Here is a 24,759-nt window from a genome sequence, read left to right as displayed (position 1 = left end):
TTATTTTTAAAACTAATGTAAACAAATGGCAAAATTCCAGGAAAATAAGTTATGTATGTGCTCATTTAATTCTCCTTCCAAATAATACACCAAATACACCATTTTTAGGATGTCAACATAGTTAAGGCACAAGATTTACAACTAACCACATAATCAATGAATGAGTTTGTTATTAGAAATAATATAGAAAAACTTAGCTGAGCCGCATTAGATAGACATCCCCTATTAAAAAAACAAAATTTCAGTGGCTCCCTGGGTGGCTCAGTGGTTTAGCGCCTGCCTTTGGCCTGAGGTGTGATCTTGCAGTCCCAGGATGGAGTCCCACATCGGGCTCCCTACTTGGAGCATGCTTTTTCCTCTGCCTGTGTCTCCGCCCCTCTCATTCTCTCTCTCTCTCTCATGAATAAATAATTAAAATCTTAAAAAAAAAAAATTCAGTAAGAGTTTCCCAAAGTGTGTATCACAGAATTCTAGTCCCATGAGGAATGCATGTGTCTGTGTGTGAGTGTTGTGGGGGAAAAGAGGGTGGTTCTGTGGTCAAATAAGCTTGGAAAATAATGTGTTGTATATACTGACCTTGGGAATTCATATCAAGTGCTCACTTTGGCAGCACATATACTAAAAATGGGAATTCATATCAAATATACATAAAAATATAATTCATGATTTATGATAAATGTGGCATTTCAAGTCAGTAGAGGATAAGAAAATGTTCAATAACTACTAGTGACAATATTTTATCTAGCTCCCACTCTGCTACATACATCAACATGAATTCTAAGTAGATAAAGCTTTATTTATTTATTTATTTATTTATTCATTCATTCATGAGAGACACAGAGAGGCAGAGACACAGGCAGAGGGGATCCTGATGCAAGACTCGATCTCGGGACTCTGGGATCACGACCTGGGCCAAAGGCAGATGGCTCAACCACTGAGCCACCCAGGCACCGTAGGTAAAACATTTCAACATTAAAAAATTAAATTGCAAAAGTACAGCAGACAGTATGTAAAAGTGTATTTTTCATTACTTCTGGAATGGGAAGATTGCCTTATGAAAAATCTAAATATCCAAATGTCATACAGATTTTACTACACTAAGTGTCTGCAAACTGAAAGAAAAATAAAAGCAAAGTCTACACAAACAATAAAAGGAGAAACTAGAAAAAAACCCTGAAACAGGGTTTTTTAGGTATTCTTAAGGAATACCTATTCCTTAAGACTGGTTTTCTTGAAGAAATTATGACTCAGAAAAAAACTCAATAAAAAAACCTCCAAACAAGCAAATGATACGTTCAGGAAACTCATTATAAAAATAAATAAGCAAGGCTTTTAAAGAGAGAATATCATACTTCAACTCATTCATAATTCAGGCTATTCCAAATACATCAGTGAGAGATCATCTTTCACTTATCATCATGGCAATAAAAAAATGGGGATAATTGGTATAGGCTGGAAAACAGGTCACTCCACACATTGTTGGTAGAAATACAAAACTAATTCATCTTTAGAATGCAATTTAGCAATCTATCAGAAATTAAATTGCACATACCGTTTGATGAAATAATTTTTTCTAAGAAAATTATCCTACTTATAACTCACATGTGTGCAAGGTAATAAATACAAGGATGCTCATGATAACATTGTTTATAATACCAGGAGATTGGAAACAACCTAAATGCCCATCAGCAAGAGACAGACTAAATATAAATAGACTACGATAAAAAAAAATGTAGACTACGATATTCACATATGAAAATATATTGAGAGGTGAAAAAATAATGAAGCATATTTATTTATTTTAAAGATTTCATTTACTTATTTGAGAGAGAGAGAGAGAGCACGCAAGAGCACATTGCACAAGCAGGGGGTTAGGGGAGCCGAGGGAGAGGTAGGCTCCCCGCCAAGCAGGGAGACCCATGGGTAGCTTGATCCCAGGACACTGGGATCACCATCTGAGCCAAAGGCAAACACTGAACTGACTGAGCCACCCGAGCACCCTGAAGCATATTTAAATTGTTCATATGGACGATCTCCAAAACATACCAAGTGAACTTGCTTACTTGTAAGTGAAAACTCAATTACTTATTTGATCAATAAAGATATTGGATACAGACCTTTCTATGACCACTCACAGAGGATATTTTTGGACGTCTTGATTAGCCATCACTCTACCACATGGTACTGAAAAAGGCATGACGTAATCATTCTTCCAGTGTTAAATGTTTGTTAAAATGTCTCCCATGTAAGTACTCAAGTGCTCAGCTCTGATTAGCTTGTTCATAGTGACCTATTCCAGCAATTACCATAGAAAGCAACATTTAAAAATCAGCTTTGACTCTGGTTTAAAAAAAAAAATACGTTGCCAAAGCTGTCCTTGTGTATTACGTAGGGACTAGGATGCTGAACAGATGTCTTCAGTTGCAAAACACAGAATGTCAAGAGAAGATAATTATCTATTTAAATATATATGTAGATGTGAAATGATAATGACATTTAACAAGATGTGACTCACACACAGTGAACGCCCATGACCCTTTCATCACACAGTAACCCAGATAGGAAAAGGTTAATTACATGGCCTAACATCACTACTTGTGAGGAGAAGCTTCACTTGTTACCCACAAGAGCTTCACTTTACTCTGAGAAATAAGCCTGTTTAAACTTGGCAAATGCTTCCTTCCTGTTAAAAATATATTAGGATATACTTTAGACTCATTTAAATATTTTCCTTAATATTTTCTTGACTATTTTTTTTTTAAGATTTTATTTATTTATTCCTGAGAGACACAGAGAGAAGCAGAGACACAGAGGGGGAAGCATGCTCCTCACAGGGAGCCAGATGTGGGACTCAATCCCCAGACTAGGATCATACCCTGAGCCGAAGGCAGACGCTCAACCACTGAACCACGCAGGCGTCCCTTTTCTTGACTATTTTAATATTTCCTTAATATTGTCTCACTATATGAGTAAGAAATTTTGAAAAATATCTTTCAATGGCTGTGCTTCTCAAGGTTTTGAACAAAGAATGGAATGATTTCAGATACAGAAGATGAAAATGTTTAATTCAATACCCTGAATGAAAAAAAAAGAAGGAAGGGTAATCTAGGGGATAGCAGTCATTTCACAGGAATTTCTTTCAGGACAAGCTGGGATAAATGGACTTGAGGTCATGAGGGGCCGCTCTCGGTGAGTGTACCTGGACACTGACTGGCGCCCAGAGGGGCCCCAACAGCCAAGTGCTGACAGCAACATATGGTGCACACAAGAAGAGGGGGGAAGAAAGGTCAGGAAGTGAGGCCCAGGGAGCTGAGAGTCGAGGCTGAAGAACTGCCATAGAATGGTTTTGAAAGGTGTGAAATAATCAAAATTGTACTTCACCATGATTAAAGCTGGCATAGTGTGAAGGTGTCAAGCCTGGGTGACTGGGAAATTGGTGGTATCATTAACCCAAAATGAGAACATGAAAATCAGGTTTTATGTGGAACATGATAAGTTAGGTTTTAGATGAACTGATGTTGAGGTGCTGGCAAAGAGTCAAACTGCTTTGTCCAAGAAGTAGTTGGAAATAACATGACTATAAAATCTGTAGTTCAAGTCAATCCTGCATGTACACAGCAAGGAATATGTGGCAGCCACTGAAACCAGCCTCAGCCCTTGCTCTCATGGGACTTACAGTCTAAGGGCAATTTCATTTGTTACTACCTATAGGATAAATGCTCCAAAAACAGAGAGCAGAGTGCTAGGAAATTGCTTCCTGTAGAGATAGAATAAGCTATGGCTGCCCAGTGATGATGCAGGAGTTATTCTTTAATACCCATATTTGCACTTAGATTTCTGAAGATAGGTTTCAACTGCAGTTTAAAAGACTCTACGGGGGATCCCTGGGTGGCGCAGCGGTTTGGCGCCTGCCTTTGGCTCAGGGCACGATCCTGGAGACCCGAATCGAATCCCACGTCGGGCTCCCGGTGCATGGAGCCTGCTTCTCCCTCTGCCTATGTCTCTGCCTCTCTCTCTGTGTGTGAATATCATAAATAAATAATAAAATAAAATAAATAAAATAAAATAAAATAAAATAAAATAAAATAAAAAAGACTCTACGGATGACACAGTAAACAGTGGAAATTTGTGTATTAGCATTTTGTGTATTAGCACAGGGATGTTCTCAAATGCCACTGCCCTGCTGCCAACTTTGCCAAGGAAGTTTACTAGATTCAAGCTCTAGTGTCATTTCTATTATGACTGTGTGGCTCATAAAGTTTTTTTTTTTTTCCCCAGCTCTTTTCGTAGGAGAAATACAGATTTATTCTGCACAAATATGGCATTCCTTCCCCTTTCCTTTCCCAATCAGACACAAACGTGTGGCATTAATAGTACACACTGAAGAAATGCAAAAATCCTAATCAGAGTAACAGCAGCAACAGATTATTCAAAGAAAGGAAGTCAGCAAAGACAATAGGCAACTCGGAATGAGAGGGAAGTGGGGAAGAAAGGAATTGACATATGCTTCCGGAGAAAGCAAATAACACAGAAAAGAAAAGAAAGTGGGAGACAACTGAACTTTCGATGAACTCCTTAACAATTGCAAAGAAACTGGAGGCAAAAATGTGCCAAACTCTTTCAAGAGAACAATGGAAGATTTTCCTCTCAACTACAAAAAACCTGACAAAATGAACACAGAAGCCCCCCAATAAAACCTGCTATTAGGTATGTTTGAGCACAATTTTATTTAGAAAAGAATGCATGAGAAAAAAAAGTCTAAATATGAATTAAGATATACGAGGAAACATCACTTTGTGTGAACGTCTGTGTGGAGTTTATTACCTAAATTTTCTGATTTAATTCTCACTCCAACCCTGCAAAGTAGCTATTATCACAGCCATTTTAAAGCCAAGGAAACTGAAGCTCAAGGAGGTGAAGTAATGTTCCCAAAGCACAACCATGGGTAGGTAGTTAAGGGGAGGTCAGACACAGTATCTTTCTGATTCTTTCCATTGTATGCTTTTCTCAATATAGAGGTGTTGTACGCAGAGTAGTGCTCAGATCCTAGTTTTGCTGAGCTGTACTCAGAGGTGTTTCAGGAAATGCCCCAAGGTACAGATAGACAGTGGCTTTTGAATCTGGTAACAGCCAACAAGCACAGGTTAGGTTTCCCCCAATTCACTAGAAGCCTGCTCCCATTCTCCAGAACCTGGCAATAAATGAAATGGAGGTCACAGAAGACTTCCTCCCCACAGAGAAAGGCCAGAGACATCTTCCTTCTCCTAAGACCAGGACTATCTGGAAATGCTAGAATCAGTCTAGTTGGCCTGTGGCTTCAAGGTCCCTCTCTACAACCCTCTCACTGGGTATCTCCACTGCCCCTTCCTAGTAGATGTCACTCATCCTCTGGTACATTATGTGTAGGAATATAGGTAGTGGAGAGGGGAGTATTTATTTTCTCATCTTTACTGGTATATCGGAGTTTTACTTCTTTTCCCTGATGCAAAAAGAACTATTTGAGAAACATGTCATTTGGTTATATCACTGCCATCCCTCTGGGTCAATGTCACCTGGCTATACACTAGTCTCCCCTCTATTTAAGATAGACTTGGTCATCTGATTCAATCTTCCTTTTCCAGCCAAGGCCTGCCATTATCCTGCATGAATTCAACCCCATGTGAACAACTAATCTAACAGCAAATGAGTTCTTTGACTCCCTCATCTCCCGGGACCAATCCTTTCTCTTTAACGGTCCATTACCCAGTCTCACATCCATAACTGAACTCTGCCACCACCCACAACTATTTTATTAATAATAATTTAGATTCATATAAACTGTTGTGACTCCTGCCCTTCCTATAGTATCTCTTTCACTAGTCCTGACACATGTCCCTGGAAATCTCCAAAGCCCTGGCCCCACTCTCTCCAGTTCATTGCTTTGACCATGGATCACCTACCCGTATCTTACTTCTTTCATTGAGGTCCTTTTTCAGACTTCCGGTAAAACATAAATGAACCCCAAATTCCATTTTCTTGAAACTATATACCAGCTGCTGAGTAATCCTGGTTAAAAAGAATACTGCAGGATCAGGACTAGTACATAATCACAGTTGCCAATCTCAACTAAATTCTTAATGCTACCCAACACTCCTCTTGTGTTTCACCAGGAGGCTCTCAATCCTACTCCCTGATAGGGGTCATTTCAATGCTTCCACTTTCTCTTCAAGCCTCTCAACCACCCATTGCCCTTCCTCAGTAGAGGACTTCCTCTATTTCAGATATAAAATAAAAATCCTTGACAAAAATAGTGTAACTTCCTAGCATCAAATCAACAAATATATCTGCACTTGGACCCAGCCTTTCCTCCTTCCCACCCATCACAATAGCAGAGCGTTCTTTGCTTTCCAAGACAATTTCCTCCACCTGAAGTGTCTGTCATCTTACCCTCTGCACTGGTCCTGCTGCCTCCAGGACCTTGTTCTATTGAGTATCATTCCCAATCTCCCTTCTTTTCTCATTCCCCCAACTACATTCAAACAACTTTGAACACCTGCTTGGCCCTCTCTTAACCCCAAGTCCCCTCTAGTTACTACCCTTCTTACATGTCAGTCTCACTTCCCATGTTCATTTATAAACCCTCTAACCTCCTTTGAATCGAAGTCAATGGGACAATTGTCATTCTCTTTATTATATGATCTCTTGGCAGCATTTGACAATGTAGACTACCTCTTCTCCTTTGAAATGATCTCTTCCCTGGGCTCTATGATATCAGAATTTTTGTTTCCTACAACTTCCATGGTGACTCCTTCTCAAGCACTTTTCTTGGCTCCTCCTCCTTTGCCCACATGTACACCATTCCTCACATTCTCCATCAGCAGTTTATTAAATCCCACAGCATATAAATGAAGAACTCCAAGTTTTTATCAAGAGTGCAAGCTCTACTCCTGAGTCCCAACTACAGCAACCAACAATCCACATTTGCCGAAGACTAAGGGGCTTCTTGGAACAAAGCACCTGCAGTGCCAAAAGCTGGGAAAGTCTCAGGGAAAACTAGCTTGAGTTACTCTTGCTCCTACCCAATCACTGAGACAAGGTAACTCAGGTGTTCTATAGATACCTCAAAGGTTAGCATCTACGAAATGGAATTCACCACCATTTTCCCTCAAATTCCACTTCCTCCTATATTTCTTATCTTAGTGAATGGTTATCACCTATTCAAGCAGAGGAAACTGTCAAAGGCAAATATGTACAGAAGGATCTCTGTATTTCAAAGCACTGAGTTCCCACTCACTTTTCTTTCTGGGGAAATATCCGATAGGATTCTTATATAACCTATTACTACTTACAAATCCTCATCAATGAAAAACAGTAGAAAACTAGTATATATCACTTATCTGAAAAGTTACAGATCTACTGGTGAGCTCTCAGTAGTGCAAGGATTCTTTCTTTAGTGCCACACACTTCCACCATTCAAGTTCTTCACACTAATTTTGGCCACCAATTAATGTATTATACAATTTCTTCTTTAAACACTTTGTAATATTCCTAACATGCAGTTATAGAATGATTAATTTTCCTCTCCAGGAAGCTGAAATAAAGAAATATTCCTCCAGTAAGGAAACTCTGGAAAACAACTGTATTAACTTAAGGATGCCTCAGCCTGAAGACAATATACAGTCTGTAGGTTGCCAGGAAACAAAATGGTCGCCATTCACAATACATTCTGTAGAGTCTATTATCTTCAGGTGGCTCTTGTCTCTGGGTGAGCTCTATCAAATATTGCCTTTAAACTCACCTGGACAAGTGAAATACATCCAGTGCACAAAGGAGAATAAATGAAAGTTTTAGATTATGAACATGTGAAAGAAGTGCAAGACTCAAGACTCTTCAGGCTGAAGGAAATAAGGCAATGAAATAACTTCATGGTGTTTGGGTTATTATATTTATATCTCTTCATCTTCATTCAGCACGAGACAGTAGACAGGCTGACATTTTAATGAAAAATTGAGACTAACTTATGGAAAGAATTATCTGGAAAAAATTGTTAACACAGGAAGCAAAGTGCCAAGGGAAATGGTGTTTTTTCCTTTATCTCAAATATAAGGAGATATTCTCTTCCATTCCAAGGGGTTCAGGTAGTGATGAGACATACAGCTATAAGTACATAGGGACAATTCTCCATTCTTTAATATATTTATCTAAGCTGTGGGTCCTATTTTCATCCTCATGCCAGCCATCTTGTGACCACATGTGTACATATTAATGCTTCCACTATAGAGTATGTGCATCAATAAGAGAAGTTGAAATTACATTAGTTAATTTGCTACATCATTAACAGCTGTGGTAAAAAGTCCAAAGAGAAAGGAGATTGAAACTAGCTAAAATGAGTGGTTTGTATTGTAAGTGAATCCAAATTATCTATGTCCCCTAGTCCTGCGGATAACTGAGAGTCAGCTGTGCACACATCTGTGGGTGTTTATAAACATTTACCATCTGTGAGAAGCTTATGGGTTGTAAATGGTGGGCTAATTAGTTGAAATGCTAGTCATTCCTAATGACAGTTGTTATGGATAAAGGTTTTACCCAGGTTAAATTGATCTCGGAACCCTGTTGATCACTGGAGGCCACTCTACCTTTTATTACAAGACTAAGGAGCTACACTATGGTGTATAAGTCACACATTAAAGATGCATTATAACTAGATCAGGCTGCTAGTTTATGCATGTTAATGAGCTCTGCTCTTAATAGACTGAAGTGCTGATTGAGTATTTGTCAGGGAAAATGAGAAGTTGTCAGTCTGTAAAAAAGGTCAGCCAATTCTGTAATATATAACATTTTCATTTCTGTTCTACATGTATACTAAACACATTCCATTCAGAAAATTAGGAAACCATGGATAACACAGTAGTAATTGACAAAAGCAGAATTCATTTATGAAAGGGTTTGTCCTTCTACATACCTGCATACATATGCATTTGCCGAAATTCCCCAAATTAGCAACTTCTTCTAAACCCATGTCTCCCTTTTTTACTAATCAAAACTGGGGCGAACACATTATATTCTAAACAGGTACTTTCAAATAAAATTGTCCTATAACCAAATGGAAAGCAAAACCAAAGGAAAAAAAAATACTGCATGGAGAGAGAGACTCTTATTTACAGCTAAATGAAAAGTGTCTTATAAAAGACTCTGTATTTTAATAGAGGATAAGTTGTAGAATGAGTGGGTGGAGGTCCTGGACAAATTTTGACTGCTAAGGCATGTTTTGATTTAAAAATTGACTTACAGAGTATAGATAGAATTTGCAGGGTTACAAGGAACCTTCTTTGATAGAGAAGGAGATTTATATTCTGGGAAGCTAACTGGCCTTCTTACTATCACTTAGCTACTGGTAGAGCCAGGGCTGGAATACTGGTCACCCCAACGCCTAGGCTGGAGCACTCAACAGTACAGGACACCGCTTGCATTCTAAGAGAATAACAACACTGTCCATAGGATCAGAACTGTGGCAAAGGAAAAAAAAAAACTGCCCTATCTAAAATGTTACTCCTTTGTACACTTCCTATCCCTCATCTTTGCTTTACCTTATCCTGCTTAGAGCTTACTGACTTCTAACACTAGATATCTTAAATGTGGATCCACAAGGGCAGGGCTATCTGCTTGGTTTGTTTCCTGCTATATCCCCAGGGCCTTGGAAAGTACCATAAAATGATATGTGCTCAACAAATATTTGTTGGAGAAAACCTTTTGATGGGAAGAATTTCTTTTCACCATTATAGTAACAGTTCTATTAATAAAGGAGGTACTCTGAGGCCAGTTTTTGTAATTTGTTGCCAGAAATTTTAAACCATGAGAGCAAATCATACAGGAGGCCTTGGGAATGTCTTTTGGAATGCTAGGTAAGGCGTGACCAATGCTTTTTAACATTCACAAAATACGAACTAGAACAGTGTCACATAGGACAGAAAGATAAATGTGAAAGCAAACTTTAATGATGAAAATCCCAGTGTCTTGGAACTGAATGCCTGTGCTGGTTTCTGCTGAAGAGGAAGGAGTGGGATTGCCCCTCTTTCCTCCGAGGGGATAACGGGATATATTGTTTTACCTGACACGCATTCAAACCTCAGTTGGCAGCTCCATATGAGGATCACCCCCAGTTTACCCTCACGAGTGAACGTGATTTGTTTTCAAATGTTCTTGGTTGGTGTAGCTACAAACAGATGCCCAAACTGTCTTTGTTAACTAAGAAGTTCGTTCTCCTCTTCTAGGAAAGAAGTTAGCATTTATGTGTAGTTATATTTCATACCCTATGCCAGGCCCTTTCAGGTGAAATTACACCCCAGATAAAAAGGTTTTAAATTAGAGAGGTAAAATCCACATGTCCTGAAGCTCATCTAGGTACCACCTACCCTGTCAGGAAAGCTTTTCCCTGGGTCCTCACACCTTTTCAGCTACAAAGCCCTCTTGGTACCACTTTAAACAGCCTTTCAAATCCACCCTGTCTTCTCTTTCTCCAGTACATCCTAGTTCAGGTTGTTGGCATTTAGCTCCTAAAAAATTGCAACAGTGTCTTAACTGGTCTCACTCTTTCTACTTAAGCCACATCCTCTAACCCTTCTGCATGCATTGTTGCCACCAGAGCCATCTCTCTAAAAGAAGACCATATCACTGCTCTGCTCAATGCCCTTGGAAAGTGCCTACAGGATAAAGCAAAACTCTAAAGCATAGTATGCTACCCTGATTTCCACTTTAGCCTTGCCGCTCCCTACAACTCTACCCAAAGAGTATTTCAGGCCCACTACATTATTTGTTGCTGTCCAAATATGAATTTCATGCCTCTGTGTCTTAATTTACACAGCCCAGTGGATTTCCAGACTTGGAAGTCCTGGCTCATTTTACTGTGTCCATTTGGTAATCTAATTCAAGATTCTGCGATTCAAAGGACCAATGGAAGTCTGGGCATGACTGCTCAAATGCCAACCCACCTTCCTCAGCTCTACCCTAATGTGGAAGCCAGGACTATTCACAATATTGGAACTATTCACATAGGAGAGAATGCATATCACATCCTTGGGTTGTACGTAAATGGAAAACAAGCCCGCATCTGCTGGGAGAGAAACTGGGAAGGGAGGTTTCCTGCAGTGTAGGAATCCCGTGCACTGCTCCCAGTTCCAGGAGGAAATGGGGCTCACAGAGCAGTATTTCACATGGAATCACAGGGAGTGGAATCCAAGAGTGGAAGCACCTCGTGTCCAACGTGGGGAACTGGGAGAGGGCAGATCCATTGATGCACCGTGCAGATGCATCATGCACTCCAGAGAAGTGGCCTACAGAAGTCCTCACAGATGAATGACTTCTAGGGGCACTGGCTGGGGAGAAAAAGAAGTGAGCAGATAGAAAGAACAAGTCCACGTGAAGAACATGGAGACATCTCTGAGAATCACCAATATTAGGGAGTGGAGGAGGCATCTAAGAGCAGTCAAACAGATCGCATGGACTACCCCTCAAGAGCAAAAGAGACATCACCCTTCCCAAAAGAAGACACAAGAAAGTATGTCAAGGTAGGGAGGCTGGTTTGGGCCCAGACAGAACTGAATCAAGAAGAGTGTCCACCTGTAGAAGGGCACGCAAGCTGGCTTTCAAGCTTGGAATCTGTTTTAGAGAGAAAGACAGCAAGACGAGAGCATGGAAGGGTATTTCAAACAAGAATAACTGAATCTGATGCTGGAATTACTGAGCTGAAACACATATACAGAGAGAAATGACTAAGCTGTTTGCCATCATGCGGGCAGATGTTTCAGAGTCAGAAATTAAACTTCATTTATAACACCTTATATCTTTGCACATCTGAGTTTGTTCTCCTGACAGTGAAATACCTATTTGTTACTGATACCATAAGGAGCACCTAAAACAAACTGGACAGATGCCATATCTCGTCCTAGAGTTGGGCCAAGTACACCATTAAGTGGCCGGCTCAATTAGAATGTGGACAACTGAGGAATTTCCGCTTCACAGACGTGAATTCCATAAATATTTTAACAGTGCTTATTAAACACCTGCTACAGAAAGATACTACATTAGAAACAGCAGCTCACTTTAAAAGGTTCTTTTTTTTAAAGACATGGCTATTTTGTATAAGAGTCTTATTTTCGTAAGATTAATTGAGAAATAATATTATGTTTGATTTTCATGTTTAAAGAAGCAAATCTTTTATAGCCAAATTAGAACATTAGCTGAAATATCATGTAAAGTAACTATAGTAAATGCTTCAAGTCACTTTCCTCTTTTCTTGTATTTTATAAAAGATAAATATCATCTAATTAATGAATTTAGCTAAACCTTTATTCCACAGAGGCCTCTGAAAAGTTTCTAGGAGGAATACACCAAATTCTTAAGACGTTTTATTTTCTGTTTTCAGTATTAACTGTGCCTAAATGGGAGCAGGCTAAAAGCATGCGTGCACATTCAAGCCTAGCCTAGCTAAGTCGTAATACTCCGATGGAAATTTTTATACCTCCAAGAGTTCCTAAGATTCTAACATTGCTAAACACTACTGGAGATAATTTTCATTTCTTACCTTCCCCTTTTTAGAGTTGGTGAATGGCTACTCGGTTGGTATTCTATTATATTATAATTCTATTATATTCAAGTGTAATGCTTTAGAAATAAGATGGTCCAAACATAAAATGGAAATTTTCTCATGGGGGAGTGGAAAGAGCTGAAAAACAGTACTTCTTCCCAAGCTTTCCCACACCACAAGTAAATCAGGCAGTTCTGAACAGAGCTCAGCATCATTTGGGCTCCCCTAATTTTCCAAGTGGAGCAAGAACCGTTTTTAAACTCTCCATTATGCCTCCAAATGTAACACTGAGACATTTTACATTCAGTCTCAGCAGATACCATGATTTAGGAAATGGCATTTCCTCAGATTGCAATGCTGTGTGTCTTAAAAGTATCAAAATCTGAGTCAATCAGAACACACTATAACCCAAATGCCATGTTGCCTTAGACCACATTACTTTAGAATCCATGGGTAAAGGTCCCTAAAAAAGTTGCAGGGTCTTTTTGCAAGAATGAAAGGTATTTCTAATGATCATAAATGATATTTTCCTCTACTGAAGTTGAAATAAGAGTATAATCAACAGAGGTACAGCAAAATGGCAGGATTATCTTTTTTTTTTTGGTAGGATAATCAATTAAAATACTTAGTAATTTATTTTTTGACTGATTTAATATTTAATAAAAACACTCCACACATTCAAGAAATAATACCAAGTGACTACCAAAAGACATTACACTTTTTTGAAAAATCAACATTGTTCTATAATAAATATTAAACTACATCAAGGCGGGGCACCTAGGTGGCTCAGTAGTTGAGAGTCTGCCTTTGGCTCAGGTCGTGATCTGGGGTCCTGGGATGGAGTTCTGCATCAGGCTCCCAGCGGGGAACCTGCCCTTCCCTCTGCCTAGGTCTCTACCTCTCTCTCTCATGAATAAATAAAAATCTTAAAAAAAAAAAAAAAAACTACATAAAGGCAAAGTATAACAAAACAAAAAAATCCCTTTTATTGATATATGACTACAAAGGCAAATACAATCTAATGAGCATTAAGACTATCCACTAGAAACAAGAGATCATAATTGCAATTCAGCAGTAGCAGAATCAATACTTATAAAATATACCTGAAGTACAATAAAAAGACTGCCTTTCTCTTAAGTCTTGGCTTTGGAATTAAGATCATCCCTTTTGTTCACCAACCTTTTTGACTTCACGACATTTGAGGGCTACTTTGCAGTTAAAAAGAGGAACCGTTACATTTAGAATCTTAGAACTAATGGCAAGTCAGAGAATCAAAGTCAGGATGACTTTGGGGGAAAACTATCCAGCTTCTAAAGGCACTGAACCTTCACACAACACTTACCAGTTCCTGATGGAGCCTCTAACTCAACACTAATTTGACAAAAAAATGTTTCGACTTTGCAAGAGTTACTGCATGGATAGTACTACAAGTTTAAAAATAAACCTTCAAAGGATTGTACTGAACTGAAATTACTGTCACTTTTAACCATTAATGATAATTATTGGTGGAAGTTCTACGGTGACAGTTCATTCTACCCAGGCAATGGTCTCCCAAGAATTGCTTGTTCCAAAAACAGTCAGTCATGTGTTTTCTATTATTACACTAGTCTGTCAAATTCTTCCTGCCTTGGGGCATCCTAGCTTGTGGTAAGGCTGCCCTCAATGTTAACTCTGTTAATATTATGCTGCTTCTAATTTTCTTGAGGAACACTAGATAGCTGAGGAAGGAAGCTATCCAGGAAACAATATTTTAAAATCATATTACAAAATAACATCTAATTTCATCTAAACATTAATGCCTATTTATACCATTTTCAAGTAACACATAAATATTCAGTATCTCTGCTTAATTTTCCCCATCTGCCCTAGGATTTTTTAAATTCATCATCAAAAGTGAAATACTACTGAGGTCCTTTTTTAAAATGGCAAGATAATCACTTTAGACTTAGCAACCTTCATGTCCAAGTTCAGCAACCACTGAATGGATTTCCTTCAACCTTAAGAATTTAATGTCAAAATGACCAAAAATAGGAAGAGAAAAGAGACAGCCTATTAATAAAGAAATAAAAACCTGGCTTCCCCTATGACCTTCTGACACATTGATATTTTCATCTCAAAAGATATACAAACAATAGTACAGCAATACTGGGGACTATGAGCTGGGATAAAAGGATAACAGCACAATAGTTGTGCTGGATTGGTAACTTGAACAATTGGCAGTCCAGATGCTTGCTAGCATTTCAAAAGTTCAACTGCACAACTTTTCATTTTAAATTAATAGAATCTAAAAATCACATGATTCTCTTTCTGTGCTGAAAGATTTACTTTTCCCTAACAATCACCATTATTTTTTATCAATATTTTTGTTTACTTAACTACAAGATCCTCATTTTCTTACACATATTGGCCATTTAGCAAATGCATGCTTTTGGTTACAGGAGGACGAAAAAAGTTAATGGAGTAGTTTTTTGGTCCCCCCTCCCCATACTGTGCCATAAAAATCAAAGAATAGTCTCTATAGATTATTGATCAGTATCAGGAGCTGACAAACTTTTTCTGTAAAACACAAGATAGCAAATATTTTAGGCTTTCTGGGACATACGCACTGTGTCCCATTGCTCAGCTCTCCACCTGCAGCACCAAGGCTGTCAAGGACAATATGTGAAGGAGTGAGTGTGGCTATCTTCCCATAAAATTTTATTTATAAAAACAGGCACGGGCTAATAGGGCTCAAGGTTCTGTAGTTTGATGTGTATTTTTACTTTACACATAAATAACAACATGCTAAACCGAACACAAAAATGAAGAGATGTCATTTGACCAGTTACATTTTTATCAACTGTTTGACAAATCTTATGCATGTCTTCTGTGGTATTTACTTGCCCACACCATGGGCTAGGTCCTATGAGATAAAGAATGCTGAAGGCCAAGTTCTTGAAAAATGTACAATCTATTAGAAGCATGAGACTAAAGCAAATGAAACGAGTATAACCAAACAGTCCATACACTAAGTTTTGTGGCAAGGCTATAATGGTTTACAAAAAAGAGACTGTCTATTATCAAGGACAGATATTCAGAGAAGACATTTTAGAGAACGCCCGAATTAAAACAAACAAGATTTTGTTTGATTCAGTTAAGAATTAGAGGGAAGGTATTTATGGCAAGGACGACACCAGAAATAAGCTCGGAGAAGTAGGAATGAGTGTGCCTGAGAGAGTGGATGCTATAACCAGTTCAACAGAAGGCAGAACAGGCACTGAGAAGTACATATTCAGTTTCTTATCCACCAACTAACTCTACAATCAGATGTTTTAGAACCTGTTTTGCAGACTGTAGGAAGGTCAAGAACAAGCACACGCTGTAAAATAACAACATATCCAGAATAACCTAGGGCAATATCCTCTAATTAAACTCATTATATTTCTGCTTCGATGGGGACTCCTCTCAGTTCAGGCCAGGTTTGGCATCAAATGAGCTTAGACACTGAAGTTACTTAAAAACTTCTGGTTTTCAGGGCATTTTATAGTTTTGGGTTGCAAAGGGGTTGCAGAAACAGAGTGGATTCAGCTGCCCCAAGCCCTAAGCAATCCAGTTTCTTTTACAATTTTGTCTGACTGGTCATTATTAGCTTTTTGATTGGTACCAATATGTAACAGGCTTCAAGAGTGGCATACATTTTACCTCTTTTTCAACTGGGATAGAATTTTTTTTTTTTTTTTTTTGGAAGTGAACTGGACTCTACACAGGCACCAATCAAGTTCAAAAGTTGCTCTCTCTGGATGTCTGTGTTTCTACAGGGTAAATGTTAAATACAGACATATACACAATACATGAAGAGTATGCATTAGGTAATAGGAGTGGGATAAGTTTCTTAAAAAATGGAGAGATCTATGGTTACGTCTGAAATTAAGACAATACTCACAGTCTGTCTCTGAAATTAAAAAAAAAAAAACAACTTCAAATACAAATACTACTTTTACTCAGAATTGGTAATGTGACATAGGAGAGCTCATCATGACAATGGCCCACTGGTTTGGAAAGTATACACCATGTAAGAAAGGGTTGGGAGGGGAAGTTACCCAAGGAGTAGTCAATGTTACATGCACAAAATATGCACCATGATTGTAGCCTATGTTGTTGAAGTTATAATGTTCTCCACGTGGTACAAAGATTAAGATTGCTAGGATTTCTGCCCTCGAATATGAACCCAGAGTGAATCTGGGCTTGGTAAGAGAAAAGTCATAACTAAGTGATATGTGTAAACAGTTTTTTTTGGTAAAATTCTTAGAAGCAACCCATGCAATGTTATAAAGATCGAAATTATTTTGCTCCCCAAAATGTTTAGCAGAATTAGCATTTAATCTTGCATTACAAAATGAATTTAAACAACAACAAAAGTTGGGAGTCATTTTTTTACTCGGCATATAGCAAATATTACAAAATACTCAGAAGGGCAATGAAAGCCATTTTCAAAATGATTCTTAAATATTGGATGAACTGTAAGCCAATTAGTATGAGGATGCATCATAAAGATGTTTAATAAAGAATGACACACACAACTCAAGAAAAAAAAAATCACAGTTTCAAGATATGTTGTGCTAGGGGAGTCTGAGAGCCTCCTCTCCATATTTTTCTCCTAAAAGGCTTTTTGTAAAGAGACAGAGGATGGTATGTGGGCTTTGCATAGCCATACAGACATGTATCAGTGCACACAAAGGCTGGACTCTGAATGAGTTTTCACAATGAAACTGTATTATTCTAGTGAAAGAGATTCCTGCACACAAATGAAAACCTGTAGGACTATTAGCAATATTTGGGCAGCCTGGGTGGCTCAGCGGTTTAGCGCCTGCCTTCAGCCCAGGGCCTGATCCTGGAGTCCCGGGTTGGAGTCCCAAGTCAGGCTCCCAGCATGGAGCCTGCTTCTCCCTCTGCCTGTGTCTCTGACTCCCTCTCTCAAGAATAAATAAGTAAAAAAATCTTAAAAAACAAAACAAACTATTAGCAATATTCTTGGGAAAACTTCCCACGGACAGTCCTCGATACTATTCATAGATTATTGGTCTCCTAATACTGTCAGAAAATAAATTGTTAAATGGTAGATCTGGTGGTGGGGGTGAGGGTGCCAAAGGGCATTTGTTCTCAAATAAAGCACACCAAGGTATTTGTGCCCCTTCCAAAAACTACTATCCTACAAGATTCCCTGGTTCTTTCACTTCTAACTTGGGTCAAGTAATGAAAATACTAAAGACGTTTCTACCCCCTTCAGAACCATTGAGCTCTGACTACTTGGTTGGGCCCAGAACTCTTCAGACCATCAAAAAACCCTTCTACAGAGGGGAAGAGTGGTACTGATGTTACTCCCCTCATGGTTCTGGGCATTGGGATAATCTAATGCTTGAAAAATCAGAAGAATTAAAGTAGAATCTGAACCAGAGTAGAAATGTCTTCCTAATTTGACAATCCTCCTCAAACTTCCCAACGCAAAGGAAGAGGGTATCCATGGTTTAAAATCATCGACTATGTTACCAAAGACGGAGCCTGTCCCTCTCACCCAAGGTTTCCAGAGAAGATAATTCTCAACCTCCATAAATAGGTATGGTCTAGTACTCGTTATTAATTACGAAAATTGGTTTTGGTCCCCTTTTCCTGCACTATGGTTAGACCATCAGTGTTACAAGCATAATAGCAGAATAGTTTAAAATATGTCCTCTCGTCAGAAAATCTGGCTTCAGTGCTTGTTAAACCTGTGATCACATACAACGACATTAAGCAACCTTTGATAAAAATGGTTTCATAAATTTGCTGTAAGCGTTACATGCAATAAGAGACACACAGAATATGGCAAATAATATGTGATTAATAAATGGTGGCAGAAGCGGGCGTGGCTATTATTACTGCCCCATAAAAGATGAGGGTAAGAGAAATATATCAAAGCCAGTGTAATTTTATCTGTTATATTTTTCTAAATAGAGAAATGATTAAAACCATTGGCCTATTTATATGTATCAATTTCCAAACATGCTAGAAAGCTAAAAGCACCACTGAACAAAACTAGAATATACACCATTATGGAAAATAATCTAAGTTTTATGATATCTGCAGAGGACAGGGTAATTGTCAAAGCCTTTATGAAAGCAAGTACACACATTAATTGCCTATCTGTAGAGATTGGCAGAGACATTCCCAAGTAGTATTTATGTAATATGCATTTCCTCTAAAATGGAGGCCTAATTGCTTAGTTATTCTAAATTGCAGAATGGAAAACAAAGGAGCCGTTTTGGCCATGTGGGTAAACAACAGATTTCTAAAAGCTAATTATCTCTTTATTTAATAGACTGAAGTTGTACCAAATGAGACATTTAAGTCTAATAAATAATAAACAAATTGTAACCTAAAGACTGAAATATAGGAGCTGCTCATATAGTTTTTATTGCTCCATTAAATAAGCTCTTATTTACTTCCCTCACAAAACATAATTATACAACACTGGGTCCATTTGAAGGCCATTCTGATGTGCTATTTAAAAATTATGTGAATCAACTTACATACTCAGGAAGTCTTAAAGCATAATATTTGAATTCTATTATCAAATGCCCTATTCGTTTCCATGATTAAGAAACAGAAATGCAGTCTCGAAAAACTTGCACATAATCACATAAAATTGCTATTACTATTTGTCTTACTAGAAATGATTACACATAAGGATAGCTGTGCACTTCAAACAAATACTAGTGTCTATACATTCTAGTTTTTACATCGGATGTTTAATACTTTGGATATTTTCTCAATTAAAATGATTCAAATTTAAACACCAACCCCAGAAAACATATTCAAAATTCACATACTGATTAAATGAAGACATCATGAAAATAGTTAATTTCTTTGTTTGTTTAATGTAATAACAAATCATTTAACAGAAATAACCAAAACTGTATGTGTGAATATTTAAGAGACCTCCAGGCTCATCATTTTTAAAGAAAACAAAACTGAGAAAAATGACCTTTTAAAGCTGTAATATGACAATACGAGATTCTGTGCTTGCTTAGTTTTGCTGCTCAAAAGGATTTTCAATGCTTCATTTTTCTTCCTAGGGAAATTTAGCCCACTATTCTATTTTTATGTTCATTCTATTAACAAAAATCACATCCTGAAATGATAGTGATAATAAATAGTAGACTTGAAAATAGTTACCTGCTCTTTTGCCAAGGGCAAGTAATGATTTATGGCGGGTAAGAAAGAGTAGAGATTTAATTTACTCTACTACCTTAGGAGGTGATAGAAGAATTTGTACATCTGTGAAAAACACAGTTCTTATTTGCATGGTAAAAATACTAAAGTCATGAAAATATATGGAAGGAAGCTCCCTGTGGGTTTATGACGGGGTTATGTGAACATTTTTCTCTCCCCCTATCATTCAGGGCTGCGTGCCCTACATACAAAAATAAGATAAAACAAAAAGTTCCCGGTCTGGAGAGGTGACAAAGCCCTAATGTAATTCAACAGTTCGCCCGCCTACATTTCTTTTTAAGATTAGGAAAGCCAGGCTGACAACTTCTACAAAGATTGAAGTAGTACTATGTTCTGTACTAAAATAGAACACTCATAAGGAAAAATAATATCAACTTTTAGCTCACAATAAGACATTTAGAAAATAAACCATATTAGCATACATAGCATAGGATATGAACATGAACCTGGTCATTTCTTTTATCAATTTCTAAGGAATTTTAGAATCAATATTTTAAATTAGTAAGTTCCAAATACATTAATATTCTTAGATCTCTAAGACCAAATTTTATCACCACTACCCACCATGCCAGCCAGTCTCCATTTCAATCTCTTTGTCCTGCCTTGTTTTAGTTTATCTAACTGATTATAACCTGAAATTATCTTATATATGTGGTTGTCTGGTTGACTCTTTAGAATTACAAATTTCATTTCACCAGGGACTTTATTTATCCTTATTTACCAGCATAATCCCAGCAAATAAATACAAAAACCATTTCTTGTTAAATAAAATAAAAGTGACCTATTAAATTCTTTTTCTATACCAATGAAGTTGAAAACAGTAGAACTTATATTTTTCATGATACAATGTTTTAAGATAGTATTTGTCAAGTATAGGAAATGCATAAAATCCAGTGTATCTGTTGAGTGTCAAAAACTGATACTTTGCATAAGAATATTTTCCGTAATTGTTAATTAGATATAATACTTTATTGACTTCTACTTCAAAAAGCCTCCAAATGTTATGAAAATTATAATTTGACAAAAGCATATTCTACATCTAATATGGAAAGGAAAAGGTGATTGCATATGTGTACTATTTTTAAATGTAAAAAAGGTAACAAACATATTTGATACTTACATGACTAACTTAGCTATAACAGCTATATTAAGAGACTGAATATTTTGTTTTTCTCTATTAGCAATCTTCCGATGTTTAAAGGTAAACTAAAGACCCTTATTATGATTATTTGAAATAATCATTTATTAGGGTTTTAGAAGAGATATTTCACTTTGGTGAGAATATTACATGTTTAGGTGCTCTGAAATTTGGAATACATTTCTAGATTCCTTAAAATTCCATAGGCTACAGGAAAAAAGAAATTCAAAGTTGATTTCCAAAATTTTCAAGTGTTTTCAAAAGTATCTTCCTACATGAGAGCTTTCTTTTATAATCAAAAACTTCCTGATTAAATCTATTAAAATATTCACATGAGTATTTAAAGATCTATTTTCTTAAATTATTTATTTAATATAATTTACTCTGACTATCCTTGGAAGAACACTGTCTGGGGAAATGTCAAAATGTCTTGGCACATATGAACCTTAGCATATTAAGGTTTTGAGGGAACTTTTATCAAGTGAGAGCCCTATACTTCAGACCCAGATCCTGTTCAGGGAGATAGAGTATAAAGTTTTATAAAGTAATTCAATAGGTCAAATAAGATAAGCTCTGTGATTTACAAAAGATGCAAAAGAAAACTTTATTTAAAATAATTCATATCTCCTTTAACAAGAATAGAAAAATACTGTCCTCTTGAGAATGCACACTGCTGTACCCTCTGTAGAAAACAGTATGGAGGTTCCTCAGAAAGTTAAAAATAGAACTATTCTATGATCTGATCCAGTCCTCTCACTACTGGGTAATTATCCAAAAAATACAAAAACACTAATTCAAAGGGATACATACATACCTTTTTACTGCAGCATATTTACAATAGCCGAACTATGAAAGCAGCTCAAGGGTCCATCGACAGATGAATGGATAAAAAAGAGGTGGTGTGTGTGTATATATATAAATATATACATATATGCCATATCTATATATATATGTCATATACATACATACATATACAATGGAATATTATTTAGCCATAAGATCGGGCCATATGCAAGGACATGGATGAAGCCAGAGAGTATAATGCTAAGTGAAATTAAAGAAGCAACAACAAAAAAATGAGCAAAGGAAAGAGAAAGAGACAGACAGTCAGACAGACAGATGGAGATAGGCAAACTCTTCACTACAGAAAACAAACTGATGGTTACCAGAGGGGAGCTGGGTGGGGGATGGGCGAATAGGCAAGGACGATTAAGGAGGGCACTTGTCCTGAAGAGCACTGGGTGTTGCATGGAATTATTCAATCACATATTGGACATCTGAAACTAATATAGCACTGTATGTTAACTATATTAGAACGAAAAGAGAACTAATGTTCTCAACACAAAATTATCTATCTGAAACCAAAATAAACCAATTATTAACCATAACTGATGGGTAAGTATTAGAATAGTTTTAGTAAATTTCAGAAATAGATCTTAGTATATGAATGATTAAGTAAGAATTACAATTAAGTGGAGAATTGTATTATGAATAACTGAAGCTAGAAAAAAATTGAAAATGGATATAAAATCCTATAAAGATGACTTTCTAAACTTAAACGTGAGAAAAATCATGAAAGCAATAATTATTATAATAAAACATTTTTATATTTCAAGATATAAAAATACATAGTCAAGGTGAGAAAATAAAGTTAAAAGGTAAATATTAATGCTTAATGGGCTAAAATGTGTAAGTTAATAAAAAAGATTAAGACAACACAATGCACAAAGAAGAAAATATAAATGGACTAATAAACACTTGAAAAAATGTCCAACTTCATTAGTACTCAAAGGCAAATTAAGATAAAGCAACTTTCTACTTTATTAACAAAAATCTTTAAAAATGAGAATATTCAACCAAAGCATGTTCATAAACCAATATGCAAAGTTGGTGAAATTAGAATAATATTTTTGCAAATCAATTTGCAACATGCATCAAAAAGTCTTAAAACTACTCTTTTCTAATAATAATTACAAATATGTCAACCATTTATGCAGAAGTGTATCACACTGAAAAGATGGAAATAACTATTGTTCTGTGATCTCATTATGACTAATGCAATTAAATATGGCATATCTAGAGAAGGCAATGACACAGGTCTTGCAAATTACAAATTAAGAATCACAATAATAACAGGAAACATTCAGAAAGGTCAGGAAATATTGCATATTCACTATCATGGCTATTATTAAAAGGTAGAAAAATTTGAAACTGAAAGAAAGATGTGTCAAAATATTACAAGTTACTTGTTTGGATAAGAGGATTATTGGTAATGGTCTTTTGATCTACTTTTTTTTTTTTTTAAGATTTTATTTATTTGACAGAGTGTGAGCAAGCACAAGTAGGCAGAGAGGCAGGCAGAGGGAGAGAGAGAGAAGCAAACTCCCCACTGAGCAGAAGAGCCCCATGTGGGGCTCCATCCCAGGATTCTGGGACCATGACCTGAGCCAAAGGCAGAGGCTTAACTGACTGAAGCACCCAAGAGCCTCTAATCAACTACTTTTTAGGTTTTTTCTGTAACATAACAGTATTGTTTTTAAATTGGAAAAATCAAATGAACTTATTCTTACAAATAAAATGCCTTCAGGAGAAATGTAAATTTAAACAAACACATTATTGAGATTACACTGGATCTAACATTTTGTTAAAATTTTTGTTTCCTATCAGGTTTTAACTTTCCAGGCTGATAGAACACAGAATTGCTAAGCGGCTCTGTATGACAGACCAGAGGGTCTGGGCAAAACCCACAAACAAAACAGCCCACGTGCTATCAAATAACTCATCCAGATGATTCTTTGGCCAATACTAAATGAATTAATGTTCAAATAAAAGAATGTTTGGTAAATTAGGCAGCAGTCAATTATTTTAAAACGATTTCCAGGAACATATTTTAAAAATCAATGTTAAACCTTTCTGATCTCCATTTTAGTTAACACTTTTCCTGAATTTCAAATGTACTCTTCTAAACAAGAACCCGTGCTTAGATGATTATTTTTTAGTCCTGGAAGAAACATGTGTGATACATTAAGGTACTCAGTTTGCTTTATTAAAGATAAAATATGTCTCTAAAAGTGAAAGTAAAAAAGGCAAAGAAGGCATCTCTGTCTACCCCTGGGGGAATGTTAGGTGAATTTGCAGCCCTGAGTTGTAAACTATGGTAATTTAGCAGTGAAGTTGATGGATTTTAATTAAAGCCTTCTGCAATCCTTAGTGGCTTAGAGGTGGAAGAGCCAGAATTTTGAGGGAGTGAAAATGTAACTACAATTTACTTAATTCTTGCTTCTAAATTAGGTAGTGTCTTTAAGCTTTGGAATATATACATATATATCTTCGTAAAATTGTAATTTTTCTATTTTTTTCTTTTAATTTTTTCCAAGAGCTTTTTATTAAAGAAAATTTCAAAATATATAAAATGTAAAGAAAATGGCATAGTGAACATACCCTTTCCTCCAAGCACCATCACTCAAGTTCAGCAATTATTATTTATAGCCAATTTTGTTTCATCTACACAACTGCCTATTTTCCTGGTCATGCTAGACCATGTTGATTGAAATCCCCAACATATTTTTGCCTGTAATATTTCAGGGTAAGTTTCTTTAAGATACTTTAAAATATATTTATGACAACATTGTCATGTCTACAGGGGAAAAAAAAGTATTCAAAATTTTCAGACTGCCTTTGTCTACATTCATTTGGATTAGAATATACGTAAGTTCCGGGACACCTGGGTGGCTCAGCAGTTGAGTGTCTGCCTTTTCAGCTCAGGGCATGGTCCTGGTGTTCCAGGATCTAGTCCCACATCGGGCTCCCT

At 36.8% G+C, this 24,759-nt stretch overlaps 1 protein-coding gene across 2 annotated transcripts in view; it reads right to left on the bottom strand.

Annotated features, from left to right (window-relative positions):
• The window catches only part of DIAPH3 (diaphanous related formin 3), a 496,533-nt gene that overhangs the window by 141,941 nt on the left and 329,833 nt on the right, over positions 1 to 24,759 (bottom strand). The window lies entirely within an intron of this gene.

Source organism: Vulpes lagopus, chromosome 16, assembly GCF_018345385.1.
Source record: "Vulpes lagopus strain Blue_001 chromosome 16, ASM1834538v1, whole genome shotgun sequence".
Classification (NCBI taxonomy): Eukaryota; Metazoa; Chordata; class Mammalia; order Carnivora; family Canidae; genus Vulpes; species Vulpes lagopus.
Note: the sequence above shows the minus strand (reverse complement) of the source record. Positions and strands in the feature narration are given on the sequence as shown.